Source organism: Nicotiana tabacum, chromosome 21, assembly GCF_000715075.1.
Source record: "Nicotiana tabacum cultivar K326 chromosome 21, ASM71507v2, whole genome shotgun sequence".
In the NCBI taxonomy this organism is placed as follows: domain Eukaryota; kingdom Viridiplantae; phylum Streptophyta; class Magnoliopsida; order Solanales; family Solanaceae; genus Nicotiana; species Nicotiana tabacum.
Genome location: NC_134100.1, coordinates 38331131 through 38342417, shown reverse-complemented (window position 1 = coordinate 38342417; position 11287 = coordinate 38331131).

Below are 11287 nucleotides of genomic sequence, written 5' to 3'. Positions count from 1 at the left end.
GTCAGTATATAAATTCATGTATAATATGTGTATAATCTATCCATATTGGTTAGAAAAAGTAAACAATGTATTCAACCGACTATCTGTGTAAAGATCCTAGAGGATATTTGGATTGGCTTTTAAGATTGTCAAATTAGCCTTTAAGCTCTTTTTAGCTTTTTTTTTTTTTTTAATACATGGCACAATAAAAAACTGCTTAAATAAGTAAAAAAGTTCTTAAAACAAGCCAAAAACCATGAGCTGAAATTGACCAACTAATTGCTTTTTGGCTTTTTAAGATATTTTGGGTTGATTAATAATTTTACGTTTCCTTATAACTTTTCGTAATTCCCACATTATCCTCAATTACAAAATCCATAAACTATCATTCCTTCTCTTTTCTTCATTCCTCCTCAAGTACGATCGTTCTGTTGAGTTTTTAAGCTTGGTGTAGCTTAAAAGAGGGTGAATGGAAAATGAAGGGAAAAATAAAATTTTAATTTTCCTTACTTGACAAAGGAACATTGTCCGGAGGAAAGCTCATTTGTTGAGTATATATATAATTACACTTCTTCTAGTTCTTAAAGAGTTGAGAAGAAGGCAAGCCTCGTGCCGTCGTCGTCGCTCGGCTCGGCTTCGGCTTCGAATTTTGGACCAAATTTATTTGTTAAATATTAATATTTAATCCAAATCGACCTTTTTTGTAACGATAATTTAAAGTTTCCCTCCGATTTTATTTTTCCGTTTTATTTTTGCGTAAATAGTAATTTATGTAATAGCCATTTTACGTGAACGGTCATCTTGAAGAGTTGCACCTTTTCATTTAAACCCAACTTGCTGGCTATATATAGAAGGCCATTCCTCAGATTTTTCTTACGAATTTTCTGAATTCTCCTCTTTCTTTCTGCATTGTTTTCTTATAAAACAAACAACGTAAGTGTGATTTATTGCCGCCATTTGTGTTCGTTGAAACACTGGGGTTTGAAGTACCGCTACACCAGTGTGTAATCCGTTCTATCCTGGGAAGAAATAATCCACAACCTCGGGTACTAGGAGGGGATTAAGTTCCTTAAGGAAATACTGTGAATTCAGTAGGATCGGATTAATTTCTACTTCTTCTACATTTATGTTTATACGTTGTTTTCTTCTCTAGAATTATTTTACAAATACAGTATACTAACAAGCTTAAGAAACTTATGTATTTGTGTTATACATACTGTTCTGGAGACTAAAACCTGTGTAGTTTTCTACTCCCTTTTTGGAGATTAAAGCCTTAGTGGTTTTCTACTCCAATTATTTACTTTAACGTATATTTTGTTTTGGTTTATTATTTGTTATTTGGAGATTAAAATCCTAGCAATTTTCTACTCCATTAGAGATTAAAATCTACGTGATTTTTTACTCCAGTTTTATTCGGTTTGAAGATATAAAATCTTCGTTGTATATTAAACATTTGTTTGTGTCGTTCTTTTCCAGAAATGACGACTGTAAACGGAAACCAACTTGTTCCTATGATGACTGCCAATGCATCGACAAGCCGAACAACACCGGCACTGGCACCGGCACCGACAGAAAAGCCCGAAATTTTTTCCGAAATTAATTTCAAGCGGTGGAAGCAGAAGATGTTCTTCTACTTGACGACTTTAAGTCTACAAAAGTTCATTAAGGAAGATGTTCCTGTTCTGCCTGACGAAACTTCAGAAAATGAACGCTTTCTCGTGATTGAGGCGTGGAAGTATTCTGATTTTTTGTGCAAGAATTATATTCTTAGCGGATTAGAAGATGATTTGTATAACGTCTATAGTAATGTGGAGACGTCAAAAGAACTGTCGATTGCGCTTGAAAAGAAATACAAAACTGAGGATACCGGGTTGAAAAAATTTGTTGCCGCAAAATTTTTGGACTACAAAATGGTAGATAGCAAGTCTGTTATTACCCAAGTCCAGAAATTGCATGTGATTATTCACGATCTCCTTGCTGAAGGTATAAGTAGAATTAATACTTTTGTTGAAAGTATTAATTATATTATTATTACTAATATAATTTTTATTGAAGGTCTTGTCATCAATGAAGCATTCCAAGTCGCAGCAATGATTGAGAAGTTGCCTCCTTTGTGAAAGGACTTCAAAAATTACTTGAAACACAAACGCAAAGAGATGTCGCTCGAAGATCTCATTGTTCGGTTGAGGATCGAAGAGGATAACAAAGCTGTTGAAAAGAAGGGTCGTGGAAACTCAACAATAATGGGAGCAAACATTGTTGAGGATGCTCCACAAAATAATAAAAAGAGGAAGAAGCCTTAAGGACCAAAAAGCAACCCAAGCAAGAAGCGATTCAAAGGAAATTGCTACAACTGCGGGAAAGCTGGACACAAATCTGCAGATTGTCGTACTCCAAAGAAAGACAAAAAGAACGGTCAAGCAAACATGGTTGAAAAGCATGAGTATATTGATGACTTGTGTGCTATGCTTTCTGAATGCAACCTGGTGGGAAATCCTAAGGAGTGGTGGATTGATTCTGGAGCCACTCGCCATGTTTGTACTGTTAGAGAAGCATTTGCTACATATGTTCCCGTTAGACCCGAAGAGACGCTTTCTATGGGAAATTCTACAACGGCCAAGATTGAACGATGTGGCAAGATATTTCTGAAAATGACTTCTACCAAGGTGGTGACTCTGAACAACGTCCTTCATATTCCTGAAATTAGGAAGAACTTAATCTCTACTGCACTTCTCGTCAAGAACGGGTTTAAGTGCGTGTCATGACCCAAAAATCCACCTAGTCGTGATGGCTTCTAACCCAACCCGTCAGTTAAGCCAATTAATAACTATCCAATTTAAATAAGATTTATTAAAAAAAGAATGAAAATACAACTGCTTTATACAAGAGTTTCCCAAGTACTGGTAGTACAAATCATAAGTTTCAAAGATAAAGAATTTACAAAGCTGGTATGAAATAAAGTACATCATCTGTTTGAAATATACATGAACAGAATAAAATTCTAAAGCTACCAAGATCAAGAGGCAACTATGATCGGAACACATGTGTATCTTCAAATCCAGCTCCCACCGTGCACATCAACATCAACATCTAACATCTGCACGCAATGTGCAGAAGTGTAGTATGAGTACAACTAATCCCATGTACTCAATAAGTAACAAAGCTAACCTTAGGTTGAAAGTAGTGACGAGATGGAACAAAGGTCGGTGTCCAACACCAATAGCCAACAACAGTTCATAACAACATAATAAAAGTGATAAAAGAAGTAACTCAGAGATATAGTGCTCAGCTCGTTCATAGTTCCGGAAAATAGGCATGCTTTTCAAGTAGGTTAGTGAAAACCCAAATTTTTTACCAAAATCACCAAAATATGAGTACATTTGTAAAACTGTGATTTTTCCCAAAACTTTCAACAGGTAAATGTTTCATTTTCAAATGGCATAAGGAAAGTACATCTCTATGCCTACATGTCAATGTGTATGTGAAGTCATGAATGACACAATATCGTACAACATGAGAGAAAATGCGTCTCTATGCCTGTATGTCAAGTGTGCATGTCGAATGCAATGCAACTCAGTGATAAATCTCTACGTGCTAGAGTAATTGGGTTATGATCCATGTTAGAAATCATGTCTAGGCTATATGCTTATCCTGTTGGGACCCACTGAGATCATTTCTGCTGTTGAGTTATTTTCTTACATTGTAATTACATACTTAGTCATACGCATTCATTTACATATCATATCTCAGTCTCTGTTATCATTTATTGATACATCACATCATCATGTTGGGCTGATTTTCATGACATTGTGAGCCCGAGAGACTAGAGAGATTGATGACTGAGTGAGGCCGAGGGCATGATGGTGAGGATATTGATGGGATCGGGTTGCACGCCGCAACATGTTTTATTGATTTATGCCATGATTGGCTTGTTATAGCGCTTGGGCTGAAGGATCCCCTCCGGAGTCTTTACACCCCCAGTGAGCACAGGTACCTACTGAGTGCTAGTGTCGAGTGCGAGTGCCGAGTGAATGGAAGGACTGAGTGACTGGGAGGATTGAGTGAATTGATATTCTGAGAGTATACATATAGATACAAATAAGATTATGTAACTACACAGTACCATAAGAAATAACACAATTCACACGGTGCACGCCCACATGCCCGTCACCTAGCATGTGCGTCACCTCAACACCAAACACATATCACGTATATTTAGGGGTTCATACCCTCAGCACCAAGTTTAGAAGTGTTACTTACATCTAACAAGCCAAATCCAATACCGAGAAAGCCAAGCCATGCTCCAAAAATGTCATCCCACGCGTACCGACCTCTGAACGACTCGAAACTAGCCAAAAGCAACTCATATACATCAAATAAAGCCAAAGAAAACAAACCCAATCGATAAAGGTCGAATCTTTAATCAAAGCCCAAAATCAACCCAAAAGTCCAACCCGGGACCACGCCTCGGAACTCAATGAAACTTATAAAATCCAACAACCCATTCAATTACGAGTCCAACCATACTAGTTTTACTCAAATCCGGCTCTGAATTGATGTTCAAAACTCAAAAACTCATTCGATAAAACTTTAGGTTAAAACCCCCAATTTCTCTTTTTAATTCATAATCCAATTACCAAAAACGAAGATAGAATCACGAAATAAAATCACGAGTGAGTCAAGAATGCTTACCCAAAGTCACATGGTGAATTTCCTCTCCAAAGTCGCCCAAACCGAGCTCCAAAATCCCAAAATGAGAATAAAATGACCAACCCTTGAAAATATAGCTTCTGCCCAGCAATTTTTGCTTTTGCAAACCAAGGGCTGCTTCTGTGGCGTCGCTTTTGCGACAAAATTCATGCTTCTGCGATCAAAACTAACCAGCCGAACCCTCGCACCTGCAGAACAGTATCCGCTTCTGCGACATCGCAGGTGCGAGCTCCTCTTCGCTCCTGCGCAAGACCCCGCCTCTGCGATTCCACTGCTATTTTTGCAGCTCCGCAGGTGCGGTCACACTAGAATCCCAGCCACACCAGCCTAGCCAAAAATAATCGAAACGAACCGAACCTCATCCAAAACTCCTCCGAGCCACTCGGGACCTCGTCGGGATATACCAACATGTCCCATAACATAACACGGACCTTCGAGGCCTAAAATCACACATAACAACATCGAAACGATGAATCGCACCTCAAATCGAACTTAATGAACTCTTGAACTTCCAACTTCCAAAACTCGCACCGAAACATATCAAATCAACTCGAAATGAACTCAAATTTTGCACACAAGTCCCAAACAACATAACAAAGCTATTCCAATTACCGAAACCACAATCCGAATCCGATATCCACAAAGTCAACTCTCAGTCAAACTTGTGAACTTTCCAAATCTTTAAATTTCCAACTTTCGCCAATTAGCGCCGAATCCTTCTAAAAATATCCAAATGCAAATCCGGGCATATGCCTAAGTCCAAAATTACCATCCGGACCTAACGGAGCCCTCGAAACTTCATTCCAAGGTCAAATTCACAAAAATTAAACTTGGTCAACTCTTCCAACTTAAAGCTTAAATCATGAAATTCATTCTTCCAAATCGATTCCGAATAACCTGAAAACAAAAACCAACGATTCACATAAGTCATAATACATCATACGGAGCTACTCATGCCCTCAAACTACCGAGCGAAGTGCAAATGCTCAAAACGACCGGTCGGGTCATTACATCCTCCCCCACTTAAACATACGTTCGTCCTCGAACGTGCCAGGAGTCACTCCAAGGCCATCAAACCACCATGTAACCTTACCATGCACATACCCGGGGGTTATCCCACGTCACCCTATTCCATATAGGCCCGACAACACAACATAACTTAAGATCATTACTTCAACCTTAGCCCGTAAACCAAAGAATCCAATTCCTAACATCCGAAATTTCCATAAGATCTGAATCTCGCATATACACACTGTATAAGTGTGAACAAGCTATATTAAGCCACAACCATAAACTAAGATGCAATCACATGATATACCACATAACTCAAATACTCATAGTAATAATTCCGACCACAATAACTGCTCGAAGCAAACCCGGTACCGGTAATAAACCTCGTATCAAACAAAACCTCATTTTAAAACATTCGTACACTGTCATTGATGGAAGAAACACGCAAAAACTCATAACCACTTATCAGATCAATAAGCCATGAAGCTCCCTCTACTTCGACAAGAGCTATAGCCAATTTCTAAGCTACTCAGTAACATTATCCTTCCAAATATACCGCAATCAGATCCGATAACACCCATTCTAGGTCCAATGACTTCATTTTATTAAATTCAAGCTACTCTACTGACATGCCACACCAACACTACCCAGAGCCACAAACCGCGCAAATCGTGCACCAATATGCAACAATTCAAATGTATTCAAACATAGAAAATGACTCCAATGAGAGAACCGTCCCGCAAGCTCAACAAGTACCACCACAACCACAATGTTACAAACCCATCTGACATAGTAGAACCAAGACACACGAATCTAACACAAAGGATCATATCCCGACATAACCCAGCTGTAATGCGTGACCCCATCTAGACACGGGTCTATATGGAATACCTTAAGCCACCATGCTCAAAATCAACAACTACACGCAATTCGACATCAAATATCCGAAGTGTAAGACCATAACCACGGAGAAGAAAATAGCACAATATACCACAGTCCCGGAGAGAACATAACCAAGGCGCAATCAACCATTCGACACCCCAATAACCATCTCGCTCAAATCCCGCTACAAGACCCAAACAGAACCGCACCATGTGTGCTTATAACCAACAAATCAAAACCCCTCGTGGCATAGAAGGGTAACTCATAGAACATATCAGAACACAAATACGCTCAACTCTGACCGAATGATACATCTCTCAATAATAGCAGTACATAGTCAACCAATCCGACCCGGTGTAGAATACACATCCTCATTAGGCCTACCAATGGACCCCAAAATCAACTCTGGTCACCCACAAATAGATAAATAACCCTCCGAAAGTCTACAATGACTGAATCATAACACATATTAACATCTGGCTAGATTTGGCCACAACTTCACAGTCCACAACCGCGAAACAATCTGCTTCTGAGAACTCCTAGTCTCCAAATTCATAGAACACACGAATCAACATATCTGCTCCCAACTCCATCGCCTGAATGTCTAACACATCTCCCATACGTGATCATTCCACGAGGAATACTTTTATAATTCTTCCGTGCCACATAGCAAAATCTGAATATCAGCAATCGATCAACCAGGCGAGTATCGCAATACCAATGAAGCATCCGTAAATCAACACTCAATGCGCCTTCTGAAATGCGCACCATTCTCATGGATTACCAAGCAGTTATAACATTCATCTATATATCTGAAACTGTCCATGCTATCCAAAATTCATGACCTTCCCTCCAAATATGAACCGTAACCTTGCACATGTAAATCTCAATCCCACACATACATCAGATCCATCATGCCATCATGTGAAAAGTACGAGAATCTCATAATCCACTTTGAGTCGCCAGCAGAATACATACTCAATGAGTCAGAAACCTTCCATTTGATCTTATCCAAGAGAAAATCACAATACGCAACATGTTCTTCATGCCAGTAGGAAGTATCCATCCCAGGCCATGACAGAAACCATCGAGAACTCTTCGAAACCCATTTGCCCATAACCAAACCATCAGAACTGAGTCTCTCTAACTCAACCAAGCCATGCAGGTTGACAAACCCAAGAGTATTGACACCAAAACACCTGTAGAGCCTCATCACATAATAAGTACCCAAAGAACCGATCATATCTATTACCGTACTGATCCAACCTACTACCAAGCTATCCCATTTCTCCTAGTTCCTTCCGAATTGCAACAAAATTCATGCTTCTGTGATCACAACTAACCAGCCAAACCCTCGCACCTATGGAAAAGTATCCTCTTCTGCGACATCGCAGGTGCGAGCTCCTCTTCGCTCCTGTGCAAGACCCTGCTTCTACGCCCAAACACACCGCACCTGCGCCTTTGGAGATGCGAAAAAAGCTCCGCTTCTACTGCTCCTGCTCCCAGAGGCATTCCTGCCTATGCGATTCCACTACCGCTTTTGCGGCTCCGCACCTGCGCCCTTAGCTCTGCAGGTGCAGTCACACCAGAAGCCCAGCCATACCAGCCTAGCCAAGAATGATCCAAACAAACCGAACCTCGTCTGAAACTCCTCCGAGCCACTCGGGACCTCGTTCGAATATAACAGCATGTCCCATAACATAACACGGACCTACTCGAAGCCTCAAATAACACATAACAACATCGAAATGACGAATCGCATCTCAAATCGAACTTAATGAACTCTTGAACTTCCAACTTTCAAAACTCGCGCCGAAACATATCAAATCAACTTGGAATGAACTCAAATTTTGCACACAAGTCTCAAATAACATAACAAAGCTATTCCAGTTCCCGGAACCATAATCCGAATTCGATATCCACAAAGTCAACTCCTGGTCAAACTTATGAACTTTCCAAACCTTCAAATTTCTAACTTTCGCCAATTAGCACCGAATCCTTCTAGAAATATCCAAATGAAAATCCGGGCATACGCCCAAGTCCAAAATCACAATTTGGACCTAACGAAGCCCTCAAAACTTTATTCCGGAGTCAAATTCACAAAAGTCAAAATTGTTCAACTCTTCCAACTTAAAGCTTAAATCATGAAATTTATTTTTCCAAATCGATTCCGAATAACCTGAAAACAAAAACCGACGATTCACATAAGTCATAATACATCATACGGTTCTACTCATACTCTCAAACTACCGAACGAAGTGCAAATGCTCAAAATGACTGGTCAGGTCGTTACAGTGCATTTTTGTATCTGATAAGGTTGTAATAAGTAAGAACGAACTGTTTGTAGGAAAAGGTTACCTCACCGAGGGCCTTTTCAAACTGAATATAATGGTTGTTGAGAATAATAAAATTTCAGCTTCTTCTTACTTACTTGAGTCAAATAATTTATGGCATATACGTTTGGGACATGTCAATTATAAAACCTTACGGAAAATGATTAATTTGGAAGTATTGCCTAAATTTGAATGCGACAAATCAAAGTGTCAAATATGTGTGAAATCTAAGTATGTTAAACGTCCTTACAAGTCAGTTGAAAGGAATTCAAATCCTTTAGACTTAATTCACACAGTTATTTGCGACATGAAGTCAATACCATCTCGTGGTGGAAAGAAATATTTCATAACTATTATTGACGATAATACTCGATATTGCTATGTTTACTTACTTAATAGTAAAGATGAAGCAATAGATGCATTCAAGCAATACAAAAATGAAGTTGAAACACAACTTAACAAGAAAATCAAAATGATAAGAAGTGATAGGGGTGGTGAATACGAATCTCCTTTTGAAGAAATTTGTTTAGAATATGGAATTAGTTATCAAACAATGGCCCCTTACACGCCCCAATCCAATGGGATTGCAGAAAGAAAGAATCGTTCATTAAAGGAGATGATGAATGCTTTGTTGATAAGTTCTGGTTTGCCACAGAACTTGTTGGGGGAAGTCATTCTTACGGCTAACCGGATACTAAATTGAGTACCCCATAGCAAAACGCAATCCATTCCATATGAAAAATGGAAAGGAAGGAAGCCCAACTTGAATTATTTTAAAGTGTAGGGGTGTTTGGCAAAAGTGCAAGTTCCTAAACCCAAAAGGGTAAAGATAGGACCGAAAACCGTTGATTGTGTTTTCATAGGATATGCGACAAATAGTAAAGCATATCGATTTCTGGTTCATAAATCAGAAAATCCCGAGATTCATAATAATACGGTTATAGAATCAGATAATGCTGAGTTCTTTGAAAATATATATCCGTATAAAAAGGAATATGAGTCGTTTGGTGAAGGATCTAAATGACCTAAACGACCTCGAGAAGAAACAAAATAAAGTACATCTAATAAGGAGGATCCAAGACGTAGTAAACGTCAAAGAACGTCTACTTCATTTGGACCAGATTTTGTGACTTTCTTATTGGAAAATGAGCCTCGAACATTTTAAAGAAGCTATGTCTTCTTCAGAATCATTATCTTGGAAAAAGGTAGTCAATAGTGATGTAGAATCCATATTGAACAATCATACATGGTAATTGGTTGATCTTCCTCCTGGAAATAAACCGTTGGGGTTCCAAATGGATTTTTAAGAGGAAAATAAAAGATGATGGCACTATTGATAAATATAAGGCAAGACTTGTGGTCAAAGGGTATAGACAACGAGAAGGTCTTGACTATGTTGATACATACTCTCCAGTTACAAGAATTACGTCCATACGAACGTTAGTAGCATTAGCTGCGGTATATGGTCTTGAAATTCATCAAATGGACGTTAAGACGACCTTCTTAAATGGAGATTTGGAGGAAGAAATCTACATGGAACAACCTAAAGGGTTTGTGGTTTCAGGTAAAGAAAAGAAGGTATGTAGATTTGTTAAGTCCCTTTACGGACTAAAACAAGCACCCAAACAATGACATGCGAAATTTGACCAAACAATGTTGTCAAATGGTTTTAAGATAAATGAATGTGAAAAATGTGTGTACATTAAAAATGTTCCAAATCACATAGTCATTGTTTGCTTATATATGGATGATATGCTGATAATGAGTAATGACATTGCCAACAAAAATGCAACTAAGCGTATGCTAACTAGCAAGTTTGATATGAAAGACTTGGGAGTTGCCAATTAAATTCTGGGTATTAAGATCCATAAGACTCCTGAAGGTCTGGAATTGTCACAATCTCATTACATTAAAACAGTTCTTGGAAAATTCAAGCACTTAGATTTTAAAGTTGCAAAGACTCTAATTGACGTGAATCTTGCACTAGCAAAGAACAAAGGCCAAAGCATATCATAAATGGATTATGCTCGTGTGTTGGGATATTTAATGTATATTATGAATTGTACACGACCAGATATAGCTTGTGCTGTAAGTAAATTGAGTCGATACAAGAGTAATCCAGGTCAATCTCATTGGATGGCAATGAAAGTAGTTTTGGGATATTTAAAACATACCCAGGACTTTGCTTTGCACTACAGTAAATATCCTGCGGTGATTGAGGGATACTGTGATGCAAATTGGATCACCGCTTCAACTGATTCCAAGTCCACAAGTGGATATGTATTCACTATTGGTGGAGGAGAGGTATCTTGGAAGTCGTCTAAACAAACTTGTATTGCCCGCTCTACAATGGATGCTGAGTTCATAGCCTT